This window comes from Aquarana catesbeiana, linkage group LG03 (assembly GCF_042186555.1).
Source record: "Aquarana catesbeiana isolate 2022-GZ linkage group LG03, ASM4218655v1, whole genome shotgun sequence".
Lineage (NCBI taxonomy): Eukaryota > Metazoa > Chordata > Amphibia > Anura > Ranidae > Aquarana > Aquarana catesbeiana.
In genome coordinates, this window is record NC_133326.1 from 302,081,311 (window position 1) to 302,096,462 (window position 15,152).

General features: G+C 45.7%; 22 non-coding genes across 22 annotated transcripts; all 22 read right to left on the minus strand.

The window, feature by feature from the left end:
* Window positions 1-928: 928 nt before the first annotated feature.
* On the minus strand, window positions 929-1,001 carry TRNAV-AAC (transfer RNA valine (anticodon AAC)). Its single transcript has one exon. It is a non-coding gene; the product is annotated as a tRNA-Val (tRNA).
* Window positions 1,002-1,863: 862 nt separating this feature from the next.
* TRNAV-CAC (transfer RNA valine (anticodon CAC)) lies at window positions 1,864-1,936 on the minus strand. The gene has a single exon. It is a non-coding gene; the product is annotated as a tRNA-Val (tRNA).
* A 113-nt stretch (window positions 1,937-2,049) lies between these two features.
* On the minus strand, window positions 2,050-2,122 carry TRNAV-AAC (transfer RNA valine (anticodon AAC)). Its single transcript has one exon. It is a non-coding gene; the product is annotated as a tRNA-Val (tRNA).
* Window positions 2,123-2,984: 862 nt separating this feature from the next.
* Window positions 2,985-3,057, minus strand: TRNAV-CAC (transfer RNA valine (anticodon CAC)). Its single transcript has one exon. It is a non-coding gene; the product is annotated as a tRNA-Val (tRNA).
* Window positions 3,058-3,170: 113 nt separating this feature from the next.
* On the minus strand, window positions 3,171-3,243 carry TRNAV-AAC (transfer RNA valine (anticodon AAC)). The gene has a single exon. It is a non-coding gene; the product is annotated as a tRNA-Val (tRNA).
* Window positions 3,244-4,105: 862 nt separating this feature from the next.
* TRNAV-CAC (transfer RNA valine (anticodon CAC)) lies at window positions 4,106-4,178 on the minus strand. Its single transcript has one exon. It is a non-coding gene; the product is annotated as a tRNA-Val (tRNA).
* A 113-nt stretch (window positions 4,179-4,291) lies between these two features.
* TRNAV-AAC (transfer RNA valine (anticodon AAC)) lies at window positions 4,292-4,364 on the minus strand. Its single transcript has one exon. It is a non-coding gene; the product is annotated as a tRNA-Val (tRNA).
* A 1,234-nt stretch (window positions 4,365-5,598) lies between these two features.
* TRNAV-CAC (transfer RNA valine (anticodon CAC)) lies at window positions 5,599-5,671 on the minus strand. Its single transcript has one exon. It is a non-coding gene; the product is annotated as a tRNA-Val (tRNA).
* Window positions 5,672-5,784: 113 nt separating this feature from the next.
* TRNAV-AAC (transfer RNA valine (anticodon AAC)) lies at window positions 5,785-5,857 on the minus strand. The gene has a single exon. It is a non-coding gene; the product is annotated as a tRNA-Val (tRNA).
* Window positions 5,858-6,719: 862 nt separating this feature from the next.
* TRNAV-CAC (transfer RNA valine (anticodon CAC)) lies at window positions 6,720-6,792 on the minus strand. Its single transcript has one exon. It is a non-coding gene; the product is annotated as a tRNA-Val (tRNA).
* Window positions 6,793-6,905: 113 nt separating this feature from the next.
* TRNAV-AAC (transfer RNA valine (anticodon AAC)) lies at window positions 6,906-6,978 on the minus strand. The gene has a single exon. It is a non-coding gene; the product is annotated as a tRNA-Val (tRNA).
* Window positions 6,979-7,840: 862 nt separating this feature from the next.
* On the minus strand, window positions 7,841-7,913 carry TRNAV-CAC (transfer RNA valine (anticodon CAC)). The gene has a single exon. It is a non-coding gene; the product is annotated as a tRNA-Val (tRNA).
* A 113-nt stretch (window positions 7,914-8,026) lies between these two features.
* On the minus strand, window positions 8,027-8,099 carry TRNAV-AAC (transfer RNA valine (anticodon AAC)). Its single transcript has one exon. It is a non-coding gene; the product is annotated as a tRNA-Val (tRNA).
* Window positions 8,100-9,333: 1,234 nt separating this feature from the next.
* TRNAV-CAC (transfer RNA valine (anticodon CAC)) lies at window positions 9,334-9,406 on the minus strand. The gene has a single exon. It is a non-coding gene; the product is annotated as a tRNA-Val (tRNA).
* A 113-nt stretch (window positions 9,407-9,519) lies between these two features.
* TRNAV-AAC (transfer RNA valine (anticodon AAC)) lies at window positions 9,520-9,592 on the minus strand. Its single transcript has one exon. It is a non-coding gene; the product is annotated as a tRNA-Val (tRNA).
* Window positions 9,593-10,454: 862 nt separating this feature from the next.
* Window positions 10,455-10,527, minus strand: TRNAV-CAC (transfer RNA valine (anticodon CAC)). The gene has a single exon. It is a non-coding gene; the product is annotated as a tRNA-Val (tRNA).
* A 113-nt stretch (window positions 10,528-10,640) lies between these two features.
* TRNAV-AAC (transfer RNA valine (anticodon AAC)) lies at window positions 10,641-10,713 on the minus strand. The gene has a single exon. It is a non-coding gene; the product is annotated as a tRNA-Val (tRNA).
* Window positions 10,714-11,947: 1,234 nt separating this feature from the next.
* TRNAV-CAC (transfer RNA valine (anticodon CAC)) lies at window positions 11,948-12,020 on the minus strand. The gene has a single exon. It is a non-coding gene; the product is annotated as a tRNA-Val (tRNA).
* A 113-nt stretch (window positions 12,021-12,133) lies between these two features.
* Window positions 12,134-12,206, minus strand: TRNAV-AAC (transfer RNA valine (anticodon AAC)). Its single transcript has one exon. It is a non-coding gene; the product is annotated as a tRNA-Val (tRNA).
* Window positions 12,207-13,068: 862 nt separating this feature from the next.
* On the minus strand, window positions 13,069-13,141 carry TRNAV-CAC (transfer RNA valine (anticodon CAC)). Its single transcript has one exon. It is a non-coding gene; the product is annotated as a tRNA-Val (tRNA).
* A 113-nt stretch (window positions 13,142-13,254) lies between these two features.
* Window positions 13,255-13,327, minus strand: TRNAV-AAC (transfer RNA valine (anticodon AAC)). The gene has a single exon. It is a non-coding gene; the product is annotated as a tRNA-Val (tRNA).
* A 1,409-nt stretch (window positions 13,328-14,736) lies between these two features.
* On the minus strand, window positions 14,737-14,809 carry TRNAV-AAC (transfer RNA valine (anticodon AAC)). The gene has a single exon. It is a non-coding gene; the product is annotated as a tRNA-Val (tRNA).
* Window positions 14,810-15,152: the final 343 nt, after the last annotated feature.

A 15,152-nucleotide genomic window follows, 5' to 3' on the forward strand; every position in this document is an offset into this window, starting at 1 on the left:
ACAGTGTTTCTGCCCGGTTTCTAACTGGGGACCTTTCGTGTGTGAGGCGAACGTGATAACCACTACACCACAGAAACCCACCACGATAGGCATTTTCCGGTTGGAGGGTCGGAGGTTGGGGTCACCGTATTAGCTATTATTTGTTTCTGGTTATTTAAAAACCTGAGTTCAGTTTACCATCCTTGCAAATGATACTCTTGAGTAATGAAGAAAACAAGGAAGAAAGCCCATTTCAGATGCCTAGCTTGATACAAATACCATCCTCAAAACAGCCAGTACTGGCAAGATAGACTGAGTCATGGATATCACCTCTAGCTGTTCCACACACTTTTCTCACCAGATCAGAGGAAAACATACACCAATGGTCGTTAGGTTTTCCAACTCAGCTGACTAAGCAGGAGAGCCAAAGTCCGCATTCCTATTGCCTTTGGGTCCAGAAAACAAGTTTTCCTAAACACTTACAGCGATGGTCAGCAGGTTTTACTAGTCAGCTATTACAGAGTCTGCACTATAGGCACTGCAGCAAAACTTTGCCTGTGTAGGACCAGCAAACCAGCTCACCTAACATCTTCAGGCAAGGGTCTTCAATTTCTCCTGGTCGACTTATAAACAGTGAAGAAAAAGAGCTCCCAGTGAAGGTGTTGCACCTAAACTGTGCTTTATATTGGCAGATTTCACTTACGGCTGCAAGAGGGGCATGGTGTGGCAAGAGCTTTGAGTGTGCCTGACTGTGAAAAAGTTAAAGGTAAGCACTGTTTCTGCCCGGGGACCTTTCGCGTGTGAGGCGAACGTGATAACCACTACACTACAGAAACCTATTCATGCTGCTTTGTTGGGCCTTGCAAGTGGAAAGTCTACTCTAAAGTAGAATGCTTGAAAAGGGTTGCTGAAAGCGATATTGTAGCAAAAAGCACTAGCGTGTGCACAGTGTTTCTGCCCGGTTTCGAACCGGGGACCTTTCGCGTGTTAGGCGAACGTGATAACCACTACACTACAGAAACCCATTCTTGCAGATTTTTTGTACCTTGCAAACCGAAAGTCTACGCTAAAGTACAATGCTTGAAAGGGGGTGATGAAAGCGACATTGTGGCAAAAAGCACTAGCGTGTGCACAGTGTTTCTGCCCGGTTTCTAACTGGGGACCTTTCGTGTGTGAGGCGAACGTGATTACCACTACACCACAGAAACCCACTACGATAGGCCTTTTCCGGTTGGAGGGTCGGAGGTTGGGGTCACCGTATTAGCTATTATTTGTTTCTGGTTATTTAAAAACCTGAGTTCAGTTTACCATCCTTGCAAATGATACTCTTGAGTAATGAAGAAAACAAGGAAGAAAGCCCATTTCAGATGCCTAGCTTGATACAAATACCATCCTCAAAATAGCCAGTACTGGCAAGATAGACTGAGTCATGGATATCACCTCTAGCTGTTCCACACACTTTTCTCACCAGATCAGAGGAAAACATACACCAATGGTCGTTAGGTTTTCCAACTCAGCTGACTAAGCAGGAGAGCCAAAGTCCGCATTCCTATTGCCTTTGGGTCCAGAAAACAAGTTTTCCTAAACACTTACAGCGATGGTCAGCAGGTTTTACTAGTCAGCTATTACAGAGTCTGCACTATAGGCACTGCAGCAAAACTTTGCCTGTGTAGGACCAGCAAACCAGCTCACCTAACATCTTCAGGCAAGGGTCTTCAATTTCTCCTGGTCGACTTATAAACAGTGAAGAAAAAGAGCTCCCAGTGAAGGTGTTGCACCTAAACTGTGCTTTATATTGGCAGATTTCACTTACGGCTGCAAGAGGGGCATGGTGTGGCAAGAGCTTTGAGTGTGCCTGACTGTGAAAAAGTTAAAGGTAAGCACTGTTCCTGCCCGGTTTCGAACCGGGGACCTTTCGCGTGTGAGGCGAACGTGATAACCACTACACTACAGAAACCTATTAATGCTGCTTTGTTGGGCCTTGCAAGTGGAAAGTCTACTCTAAAGTAGAATGCTTGAAAAGGGTTGCTGAAAGCGATATTGTAGCAAAAAGCACTAGCGTGTGCACAGTGTTTCTGCCCGGTTTCGAACCGGGGACCTTTCGCGTGTTAGGCGAACGTGATAACCACTACACTACAGAAACCCATTCTTGCAGATTTTTTGTACCTTGCAAACCGAAAGTCTACGCTAAAGTACAATGCTTGAAAGGGGGTGATGAAAGCGACATTGTGGCAAAAAGCACTAGCGTGTGCACAGTGTTTCTGCCCGGTTTCTAACTGGGGACCTTTCGTGTGTGAGGCGAACGTGATTACCACTACACCACAGAAACCCACTACGATAGGCCTTTTCCGGTTGGAGGGTCGGAGGTTGGGGTCACCGTATTAGCTATTATTTGTTTCTGGTTATTTAAAAACCTGAGTTCAGTTTACCATCCTTGCAAATGATACTCTTGAGTAATGAAGAAAACAAGGAAGAAAGCCCATTTCAGATGCCTAGCTTGATACAAATACCATCCTCAAAATAGCCAGTACTGGCAAGATAGACTGAGTCATGGATATCACCTCTAGCTGTTCCACACACTTTTCTCACCAGATCAGAGGAAAACATACACCAATGGTCGTTAGGTTTTCCAACTCAGCTGACTAAGCAGGAGAGCCAAAGTCCGCATTCCTATTGCCTTTGGGTCCAGAAAACAAGTTTTCCTAAACACTTACAGCGATGGTCAGCAGGTTTTACTAGTCAGCTATTACAGAGTCTGCACTATAGGCACTGCAGCAAAACTTTGCCTGTGTAGGACCAGCAAACCAGCTCACCTAACATCTTCAGGCAAGGGTCTTCAATTTCTCCTGGTCGACTTATAAACAGTGAAGAAAAAGAGCTCCCAGTGAAGGTGTTGCACCTAAACTGTGCTTTATATTGGCAGATTTCACTTACGGCTGCAAGAGGGGCATGGTGTGGCAAGAGCTTTGAGTGTGCCTGACTGTGAAAAAGTTAAAGGTAAGCACTGTTTCTGCCCGGTTTCGAACCGGGGACCTTTCGCGTGTGAGGCGAACGTGATAACCACTACACTACAGAAACCTATTAATGCTGCTTTGTTGGGCCTTGCAAGTGGAAAGTCTACTCTAAAGTAGAATTCTTGAAAAGGGTTGCTGAAAGCGATATTGTAGCAAAAATCACTAGCGTGTGCACAGTGTTTCTGCCCGGTTTCGAACCGGGGACCTTTCGCGTGTTAGGCGAACGTGATAACCACTACACTACAGAAACCCAATCTTGCAGATTTTTTGTGCCTTGCAAACCGAAAGTCTACGCTAAAGTACAATGCTTGAAAGGGGGTGATGAAAGCGACATTGTGGCAAAAAGCACTAGCGTGTGCACAGTGTTTCTGCCCGGTTTCTAACTGGGGACCTTTCGTGTGTGAGGCGAACGTGATTACCACTACACCACAGAAACCCACCACGATAGGCCTTTTCCGGTTGGAGGGTCGGAGGTTGGGGTCACCGTATTAGCTATTATTTGTTTCTGGTTATTTAAAAACCTGAGTTCAGTTTACCATCCTTGCAAATGATACTCTTGAGTAATGAAGAAAACAAGGAAGAAAGCCCATTTCAGATGCCTAGCTTGATACAAATACCATCCTCAAAACAGCCAGTACTGGCAAGATAGACTGAGTCATGGATATCACCTCTAGCTGTTCCACACACTTTTCTCACCAGATCAGAGGAAAACATACACCAATGGTCGTTAGGTTTTCCAACTCAGCTGACTAAGCAGGAGAGCCAAAGTCCGCATTCCTATTGCCTTTGGGTCCAGAAAACAAGTTTTCCTAAACACTTACAGCGATGGTCAGCAGGTTTTACTAGTCAGCTATTACAGAGTCTGCACTATAGGCACTGCAGCAAAACTTTGCCTGTGTAGGACCAGCAAACCAGCTCACCTAACATCTTCAGGCAAGGGTCTTCAATTTCTCCTGGTCGACTTATAAACAGTGAAGAAAAAGAGCTCCCAGTGAAGGTGTTGCACCTAAACTGTGCTTTATATTGGCAGATTTCACTTACGGCTGCAAGAGAGGCATGGTGTGGCAAGAGCTTTGAGTGTGCCTGACTGTGAAAAAGTTAAAGGTAAGCACTGTTTCTGCCCGGTTTCGAACCGGGGACCTTTCGCGTGTGAGGCGAACGTGATAACCACTACACTACAGAAACCTATTCATGCTGCTTTGTTGGGCCTTGCAAGTGGAAAGTCTACTCTAAAGTAGAATGCTTGAAAAGGGTTGCTGAAAGCGATATTGTAGCAAAAAGCACTAGCGTGTGCACAGTGTTTCTGCCCGGTTTCGAACCGGGGACCTTTCGCGTGTTAGGCGAACGTGATAACCACTACACTACAGAAACCCATTCTTGCAGATTTTTTGTGCCTTGCAAACCGAAAGTCTACGCTAAAGTACAATGCTTGAAAGGGGGTGATGAAAGCGACATTGTGGCAAAAAGCACTAGCGTGTGCACAGTGTTTCTACCCGGTTTCTAACTGGGGACCTTTCGTGTGTGAGGCGAACGTGATAACCACTACACTACAGAAACCTATCCATGCTGCTTTGTTGGGCCTTGCAAATGGAAAGTCTACTCTAAAGTAGAATGCTTGAAAAGGGTTGCTGAAAGCGATATTGTAGCAAAAAGCACTAGCGTGTGCACGGTGTTTCTGCCCGGTTTCGAACCGGGGACCTTTCGTGTGTTAGGCGAACGTGATAACCACTACACTACAGAAACCCATTCTTGCAGATTTTTTGTGCCTTGCAAACCGAAAGTCTACGCTAAAGTACAATGCTTGAAAGGGGGTGATGAAAGCGACATTGTGGCAAAAAGCACTAGCGTGTGCACAGTGTTTCTGCCCGGTTTCTAACTGGGGACCTTTCGTGTGTGAGGCGAACGTGATTACCACTACACCACAGAAACCCACTACGATAGGCCTTTTCCGGTTGGAGGGTCGGAGGTTGGGGTCACCGTATTAGCTATTATTTGTTTCTGGTTATTTAAAAACCTGAGTTCAGTTTACCATCCTTGCAAATGATACTCTTGAGTAATGAAGAAAACAAGGAAGAAAGCCCATTTCAGATGCCTAGCTTGATACAAATACCATCCTCAAAATAGCCAGTACTGGCAAGATAGACTGAGTCATGGATATCACCTCTAGCTGTTCCACACACTTTTCTCACCAGATCAGAGGAAAACATACACCAATGGTCGTTAGGTTTTCCAACTCAGCTGACTAAGCAGGAGAGCCAAAGTCCGCATTCCTATTGCCTTTGGGTCCAGAAAACAAGTTTTCCTAAACACTTACAGCGATGGTCAGCAGGTTTTACTAGTCAGCTATTACAGAGTCTGCACTATAGGCACTGCAGCAAAACTTTGCCTGTGTAGGACCAGCAAACCAGCTCACCTAACATCTTCAGGCAAGGGTCTTCAATTTCTCCTGGTCGACTTATAAACAGTGAAGAAAAAGAGCTCCCAGTGAAGGTGTTGCACCTAAACTGTGCTTTATATTGGCAGATTTCACTTACGGCTGCAAGAGGGGCATGGTGTGGCAAGAGCTTTGAGTGTGCCTGACTGTGAAAAAGTTAAAGGTAAGCACTGTTTCTGCCCGGTTTCGAACCGGGGACCTTTCGCGTGTGAGGCGAACGTGATAACCACTACACTACAGAAACCTATTCATGCTGCTTTGTTGGGCCTTGCAAGTGGAAAGTCTACTCTAAAGTAGAATGCTTGAAAAGGGTTGCTGAAAGCGATATTGTAGCAAAAATCACTAGCGTGTGCACAGTGTTTCTGCCCGGTTTCGAACCGGGGACCTTTCGCGTGTTAGGCGAACGTGATAACCACTACACTACAGAAACCCAATCTTGCAGATTTTTTGTGCCTTGCAAACCGAAAGTCTACGCTAAAGTACAATGCTTGAAAGGGGGTGATGAAAGCGACATTGTGGCAAAAAGCACTAGCGTGTGCACAGTGTTTCTGCCCGGTTTCTAACTGGGGACCTTTCGTGTGTGAGGCGAACGTGATTACCACTACACCACAGAAACCCACCACGATAGGCCTTTTCCGGTTGGAGGGTCGGAGGTTGGGGTCACCGTATTAGCTATTATTTGTTTCTGGTTATTTAAAAACCTGAGTTCAGTTTACCATCCTTGCAAATGATACTCTTGAGTAATGAAGAAAACAAGGAAGAAAGCCCATTTCAGATGCCTAGCTTGATACAAATACCATCCTCAAAACAGCCAGTACTGGCAAGATAGACTGAGTCATGGATATCACCTCTAGCTGTTCCACACACTTTTCTCACCAGATCAGAGGAAAACATACACCAATGGTCGTTAGGTTTTCCAACTCAGCTGACTAAGCAGGAGAGCCAAAGTCCGCATTCCTATTGCCTTTGGGTCCAGAAAACAAGTTTTCCTAAACACTTACAGCGATGGTCAGCAGGTTTTACTAGTCAGCTATTACAGAGTCTGCACTATAGGCACTGCAGCAAAACTTTGCCTGTGTAGGACCAGCAAACCAGCTCACCTAACATCTTCAGGCAAGGGTCTTCAATTTCTCCTGGTCGACTTATAAACAGTGAAGAAAAAGAGCTCCCAGTGAAGGTGTTGCACCTAAACTGTGCTTTATATTGGCAGATTTCACTTACGGCTGCAAGAGAGGCATGGTGTGGCAAGAGCTTTGAGTGTGCCTGACTGTGAAAAAGTTAAAGGTAAGCACTGTTTCTGCCCGGTTTCGAACCGGGGACCTTTCGCGTGTGAGGCGAACGTGATAACCACTACACTACAGAAACCTATTCATGCTGCTTTGTTGGGCCTTGCAAGTGGAAAGTCTACTCTAAAGTAGAATTCTTGAAAAGGGTTGCTGAAAGCGATATTGTAGCAAAAATCACTAGCGTGTGCACAGTGTTTCTGCCCGGTTTCGAACCGGGGACCTTTCGCGTGTTAGGCGAACGTGATAACCACTACACTACAGAAACCCAATCTTGCAGATTTTTTGTGCCTTGCAAACCGAAAGTCTACGCTAAAGTACAATGCTTGAAAGGGGGTGATGAAAGCGACATTGTGGCAAAAAGCACTAGCGTGTGCACAGTGTTTCTGCCCGGTTTCTAACTGGGGACCTTTCGTGTGTGAGGCGAACGTGATTACCACTACACCACAGAAACCCACCACGATAGGCCTTTTCCGGTTGGAGGGTCGGAGGTTGGGGTCACCGTATTAGCTATTATTTGTTTCTGGTTATTTAAAAACCTGAGTTCAGTTTACCATCCTTGCAAATGATACTCTTGAGTAATGAAGAAAACAAGGAAGAAAGCCCATTTCAGATGCCTAGCTTGATACAAATACCATCCTCAAAACAGCCAGTACTGGCAAGATAGACTGAGTCATGGATATCACCTCTAGCTGTTCCACACACTTTTCTCACCAGATCAGAGGAAAACATACACCAATGGTCGTTAGGTTTTCCAACTCAGCTGACTAAGCAGGAGAGCCAAAGTCCGCATTCCTATTGCCTTTGGGTCCAGAAAACAAGTTTTCCTAAACACTTACAGCGATGGTCAGCAGGTTTTACTAGTCAGCTATTACAGAGTCTGCACTATAGGCACTGCAGCAAAACTTTGCCTGTGTAGGACCAGCAAACCAGCTCACCTAACATCTTCAGGCAAGGGTCTTCAATTTCTCCTGGTCGACTTATAAACAGTGAAGAAAAAGAGCTCCCAGTGAAGGTGTTGCACCTAAACTGTGCTTTATATTGGCAGATTTCACTTACGGCTGCAAGAGAGGCATGGTGTGGCAAGAGCTTTGAGTGTGCCTGACTGTGAAAAAGTTAAAGGTAAGCACTGTTTCTGCCCGGTTTCGAACCGGGGACCTTTCGCGTGTGAGGCGAACGTGATAACCACTACACTACAGAAACCTATTCATGCTGCTTTGTTGGGCCTTGCAAGTGGAAAGTCTACTCTAAAGTAGAATGCTTGAAAAGGGTTGCTGAAAGCGATATTGTAGCAAAAAGCACTAGCGTGTGCACAGTGTTTCTGCCCGGTTTCGAACCGGGGACCTTTCGCGTGTTAGGCGAACGTGATAACCACTACACTACAGAAACCCATTCTTGCAGATTTTTTGTGCCTTGCAAACCGAAAGTCTACGCTAAAGTACAATGCTTGAAAGGGGGTGATGAAAGCGACATTGTGGCAAAAAGCACTAGCGTGTGCACAGTGTTTCTACCCGGTTTCTAACTGGGGACCTTTCGTGTGTGAGGCGAACGTGATAACCACTACACTACAGAAACCTATCCATGCTGCTTTGTTGGGCCTTGCAAATGGAAAGTCTACTCTAAAGTAGAATGCTTGAAAAGGGTTGCTGAAAGCGATATTGTAGCAAAAAGCACTAGCGTGTGCACGGTGTTTCTGCCCGGTTTCGAACCGGGGACCTTTCGTGTGTTAGGCGAACGTGATAACCACTACACTACAGAAACCCATTCTTGCAGATTTTTTGTGCCTTGCAAACCGAAAGTCTACGCTAAAGTACAATGCTTGAAAGGGGGTGATGAAAGCGACATTGTGGCAAAAAGCACTAGCGTGTGCACAGTGTTTCTGCCCGGTTTCTAACTGGGGACCTTTCGTGTGTGAGGCGAACGTGATTACCACTACACCACAGAAACCCACTACGATAGGCCTTTTCCGGTTGGAGGGTCGGAGGTTGGGGTCACCGTATTAGCTATTATTTGTTTCTGGTTATTTAAAAACCTGAGTTCAGTTTACCATCCTTGCAAATGATACTCTTGAGTAATGAAGAAAACAAGGAAGAAAGCCCATTTCAGATGCCTAGCTTGATACAAATACCATCCTCAAAATAGCCAGTACTGGCAAGATAGACTGAGTCATGGATATCACCTCTAGCTGTTCCACACACTTTTCTCACCAGATCAGAGGAAAACATACACCAATGGTCGTTAGGTTTTCCAACTCAGCTGACTAAGCAGGAGAGCCAAAGTCCGCATTCCTATTGCCTTTGGGTCCAGAAAACAAGTTTTCCTAAACACTTACAGCGATGGTCAGCAGGTTTTACTAGTCAGCTATTACAGAGTCTGCACTATAGGCACTGCAGCAAAACTTTGCCTGTGTAGGACCAGCAAACCAGCTCACCTAACATCTTCAGGCAAGGGTCTTCAATTTCTCCTGGTCGACTTATAAACAGTGAAGAAAAAGAGCTCCCAGTGAAGGTGTTGCACCTAAACTGTGCTTTATATTGGCAGATTTCACTTACGGCTGCAAGAGGGGCATGGTGTGGCAAGAGCTTTGAGTGTGCCTGACTGTGAAAAAGTTAAAGGTAAGCACTGTTTCTGCCCGGTTTCGAACCGGGGACCTTTCGCGTGTGAGGCGAACGTGATAACCACTACACTACAGAAACCTATTCATGCTGCTTTGTTGGGCCTTGCAAGTGGAAAGTCTACTCTAAAGTAGAATGCTTGAAAAGGGTTGCTGAAAGCGATATTGTAGCAAAAATCACTAGCGTGTGCACAGTGTTTCTGCCCGGTTTCGAACCGGGGACCTTTCGCGTGTTAGGCGAACGTGATAACCACTACACTACAGAAACCCAATCTTGCAGATTTTTTGTGCCTTGCAAACCGAAAGTCTACGCTAAAGTACAATGCTTGAAAGGGGGTGATGAAAGCGACATTGTGGCAAAAAGCACTAGCGTGTGCACAGTGTTTCTGCCCGGTTTCTAACTGGGGACCTTTCGTGTGTGAGGCGAACGTGATTACCACTACACCACAGAAACCCACCACGATAGGCCTTTTCCGGTTGGAGGGTCGGAGGTTGGGGTCACCGTATTAGCTATTATTTGTTTCTGGTTATTTAAAAACCTGAGTTCAGTTTACCATCCTTGCAAATGATACTCTTGAGTAATGAAGAAAACAAGGAAGAAAGCCCATTTCAGATGCCTAGCTTGATACAAATACCATCCTCAAAACAGCCAGTACTGGCAAGATAGACTGAGTCATGGATATCACCTCTAGCTGTTCCACACACTTTTCTCACCAGATCAGAGGAAAACATACACCAATGGTCGTTAGGTTTTCCAACTCAGCTGACTAAGCAGGAGAGCCAAAGTCCGCATTCCTATTGCCTTTGGGTCCAGAAAACAAGTTTTCCTAAACACTTACAGCGATGGTCAGCAGGTTTTACTAGTCAGCTATTACAGAGTCTGCACTATAGGCACTGCAGCAAAACTTTGCCTGTGTAGGACCAGCAAACCAGCTCACCTAACATCTTCAGGCAAGGGTCTTCAATTTCTCCTGGTCGACTTATAAACAGTGAAGAAAAAGAGCTCCCAGTGAAGGTGTTGCACCTAAACTGTGCTTTATATTGGCAGATTTCACTTACGGCTGCAAGAGAGGCATGGTGTGGCAAGAGCTTTGAGTGTGCCTGACTGTGAAAAAGTTAAAGGTAAGCACTGTTTCTGCCCGGTTTCGAACCGGGGACCTTTCGCGTGTGAGGCGAACGTGATAACCACTACACTACAGAAACCTATTCATGCTGCTTTGTTGGGCCTTGCAAGTGGAAAGTCTACTCTAAAGTAGAATGCTTGAAAAGGGTTGCTGAAAGCGATATTGTAGCAAAAAGCACTAGCGTGCGCACAGTGTTTCTGCCCGGTTTCGAACCGGGGACCTTTCGCGTGTTAGGCGAACGTGATAACCACTACACTACAGAAACCCATTCTTGCAGATTTTTTGTGCCTTGCAAACCGAAAGTCTACGCTAAAGTACAATGCTTGAAAGGGGGTGATGAAAGCGACATTGTGGCAAAAAGCACTAGCGTGTGCACAGTGTTTCTACCCGGTTTCTAACTGGGGACCTTTCGTGTGTGAGGCGAACGTGATAACCACTACACTACAGAAACCTATCCATGCTGCTTTGTTGGGCCTTGCAAATGGAAAGTCTACTCTAAAGTAGAATGCTTGAAAAGGGTTGCTGAAAGCGATATTGTAGCAAAAAGCACTAGCGTGTGCACGGTGTTTCTGCCCGGTTTCGAACCGGGGACCTTTCGTGTGTTAGGCGAACGTGATAACCACTACACTACAGAAACCCATTCTTGCAGATTTTTTGTGCCTTGCAAACCGAAAGTCTACGCTAAAGTACAATGCTTGAAAGGGGGTGATGAAAGCGACATTGTGGCAAAAAGCACTAGCGTGTGCACAGTGTTTCTGCCCGGTTTCTAACTGGGGACCTTTCGTGTGTGAGGCGAACGTGATTACCACTACACCACAGAAACCCACTACGATAGGCCTTTTCCGGTTGGAGGGTCGGAGGTTGGGGTCACCGTATTAGCTATTATTTGTTTCTGGTTATTTAAAAACCTGAGTTCAGTTTACCATCCTTGCAAATGATACTCTTGAGTAATGAAGAAAACAAGGAAGAAAGCCCATTTCAGATGCCTAGCTTGATACAAATACCATCCTCAAAATAGCCAGTACTGGCAAGATAGACTGAGTCATGGATATCACCTCTAGCTGTTCCACACACTTTTCTCACCAGATCAGAGGAAAACATACACCAATGGTCGTTAGGTTTTCCAACTCAGCTGACTAAGCAGGAGAGCCAAAGTCCGCATTCCTATTGCCTTTGGGTCCAGAAAACAAGTTTTCCTAAACACTTACAGCGATGGTCAGCAGGTTTTACTAGTCAGCTATTACAGAGTCTGCACTATAGGCACTGCAGCAAAACTTTGCCTGTGTAGGACCAGCAAACCAGCTCACCTAACATCTTCAGGCAAGGGTCTTCAATTTCTCCTGGTCGACTTATAAACAGTGAAGAAAAAGAGCTCCCAGTGAAGGTGTTGCACCTAAACTGTGCTTTATATTGGCAGATTTCACTTACGGCTGCAAGAGGGGCATGGTGTGGCAAGAGCTTTGAGTGTGCCTGACTGTGAAAAAGTTAAAGGTAAGCACTGTTTCTGCCCGGTTTCGAACCGGGGACCTTTCGCGTGTGAGGCGAACGTGATAACCACTACACTACAGAAACCTATTCATGCTGCTTTGTTGGGCCTTGCAAGTGGAAAGTCTACTCTAAAGTAGAATGCTTGAAAAGGGTTGCTGAAAGCGATATTGTAGCAAAAATCACTAGCGTGTGCACAGTGTTTCTGCCCGGTTTCGAACCGGGGACCTTTCGCGTGTTAGGCGAACGTGATAACCACTACACTACAGAAACCCAATCTTGCAGATTTTTTGTGCCTTGCAAACCGAAAGTCTACGCTAAAGTACAATGCTTGAAAGGGGGTGATGAAAGCGACATTGTGGCAAAAAGCACTAGCGTGTGCACAGTGTTTCTGCCCGGTTTCTAACTGGGGACCTTTCGTGTGTGAGGCGAACGTGATTACCACTACACCACAGAAACCCACCACGATAGGCCTTTTCCGGTTGGAGGGTCGGAGGTTGGGGTCACCGTATTAGCTATTATTTGTTTCTGGTTATTTAAAAACCTGAGTTCAGTTTACCATCCTTGCAAATGATACTCTTGAGTAATGAAGAAAACAAGGAAGAAAGCCCATTTCAGATGCCTAGCTTGATACAAATACCATCCTCAAAACAGCCAGTACTGGCAAGATAGACTGAGTCATGGATATCACCTCTAGCTGTTCCACACACTTTTCTCACCAGATCAGAGGAAAACATACACCAATGGTCGTTAGGTTTTCCAACTCAGCTGACTAAGCAGGAGAGCCAAAGTCCGCATTCCTATTGCCTTTGGGTCCAGAAAACAAGTTTTCCTAAACACTTACAGCGATGGTCAGCAGGTTTTACTAGTCAGCTATTACAGAGTCTGCACTATAGGCACTGCAGCAAAACTTTGCCTGTGTAGGACCAGCAAACCAGCTCACCTAACATCTTCAGGCAAGGGTCTTCAATTTCTCCTGGTCGACTTATAAACAGTGAAGAAAAAGAGCTCCCAGTGAAGGTGTTGCACCTAAACTGTGCTTTATATTGGCAGATTTCACTTACGGCTGCAAGAGAGGCATGGTGTGGCAAGAGCTTTGAGTGTGCCTGACTGTGAAAAAGTTAAAGGTAAGCACTGTTTCTGCCCGGTTTCGAACCGGGGACCTTTCGCGTGTGAGGCGAACGTGATAACCACTACACTACAGAAACCTATTCATGCTGCTTTGTTGGGCCTTGCAAGTGGAAAGTCTACTCTAAAGTAGAATGCTTGAAAAGGGTTGCTGAAAGCGATATTGTAGCAAAAAGCACTAGCGTGTGCACAGTGTTTCTGCCCGGTTTCGAACCGGGGACCTTTCGCGTGTTAGGCGAACGTGATAACCACTACACTACAGAAACCCATTCTTGCAGATTTTTTGTGCCTTGCAAACCGAAAGTCTACGCTAAAGTACAATGCTTGAAAGGGGGTGATGAAAGCGACATTGTGGCAAAAAGCACTAGCGTGTGCACAGTGTTTCTACCCGGTTTCTAACTGGGGACCTTTCGTGTGTGAGGCGAACGTGATAACCACTACACTACAGAAACCTATCCATGCTGCTTTGTTGGGCCTTGCAAATGGAAAGTCTACTCTAAAGTAGAATGCTTGAAAAGGGTTGCTGAAAGCGATATTGTAGCAAAAAGCACTAGCGTGTGCACGGTGTTTCTGCCCGGTTTCGAACCGGGGACCTTTCGTGTGTTAGGCGAACGTGATAACCACTACACTACAGAAACCCATTCTTGCAGATTTTTTGTGCCTTGCAAACCGAAAGTCTACGCTAAAGTACAATGCTTGAAAGGGGGTGATGAAAGCGACATTGTGGCAAAAAGCACTAGCGTGTGCACAGTGTTTCTGCCCGGTTTCTAACTGGGGACCTTTCGTGTGTGAGGCGAACGTGATAACCACTACACCACAGAAACCCACCACGATAGGCATTTTCCGGTTGGAGGGTCGGAGGTTGGGGTCACCGTATTAGCTATTATTTGTTTCTGGTTATTTAAAAACCTGAGTTCAGTTTACCATCCTTGCAAATGATACTCTTGAGTAATGAAGAAAACAAGGAAGAAAGCCCATTTCAGATGCCTAGCTTGATACAAATAGCATCCTCAAAACAGCCAGTACTGGCAAGATAGACTGAGTCATGGATATCACCTCTAGCTGTTCCACACACTTTTCTCACCAGATCAGAGGAAAACATACACCAATGGTCGTTAGGTTTTCCAACTCAGCTGACTAAGCAGGAGAGCCAAAGTCCGCATTCCTATTGCCTTTGGGTCCAGAAAACAAGTTTTCCTAAACACTTACAGCGATGGTCAGCAGGTTTTACTAGTCAGCTATTACAGAGTCTGCACTATAGGCACTGCAGCAAAACTTTGCCTGTGTAGGACCAGCAAACCAGCTCACCTAACATCTTCAGGCAAGGGTCTTCAATTTCTCCTGGTCGACTTATAAACAGTGAAGAAAAAGAGCTCCCAGTGAAGGTGTTGCACCTAAACTGTGCTTTATATTGGCAGATTTCACTTACGGCTGCAAGAGGGGCATGGTGTGGCAAGAGCTTTGAGTGTGCCTGACTGTGAAAAAGTTAAAGGTAAGCACTGTTTCTGCCCGGGGACCTTTCGCGTGTGAGGCGAACGTGATAACCACTACACTACAGAAACCTATTCATGCTGCTTTGTTGGGCCTTGCAAGTGGAAAGTCTACTCTAAAGTAGAATGCTTGAAAAGGGTTGCTGAAAGCGATATTGTAGCAAAAAGCACTAGCGTGTGCACAGTGTTTCTGCCCGGTTTCGAACCGGGGACCTTTCGCGTGTTAGGCGAACGTGATAACCACTACACTACAGAAACCCATTCTTGCAAATTTTTTGTGCCTTGCAAACCGAAAGTCTACGCTAAAGTACAATGCTTGAAAGGGGGTGATGAAAGCGACATTGTGGCAAAAAGCACTAGCGTGTGCACAGTGTTTCTGCCCGGTTTCTAACTGGGGACCTTTCGTGTGTGAGGCGAACGTGCTTACCACTACACCACAGAAACCCACTACGATAGGCCTTTTCCGGTTGGAGGGTCGGAGGTTGGGGTCACCGTATTAGCTATTATTTGTTTCTGGTTATTTAAAAACCTGAGTTCAGTTTACCATCCTTGCAAATGATACTCTTGAGTAATGAAGAAAACAAGGAAGAAAGCCCATTTC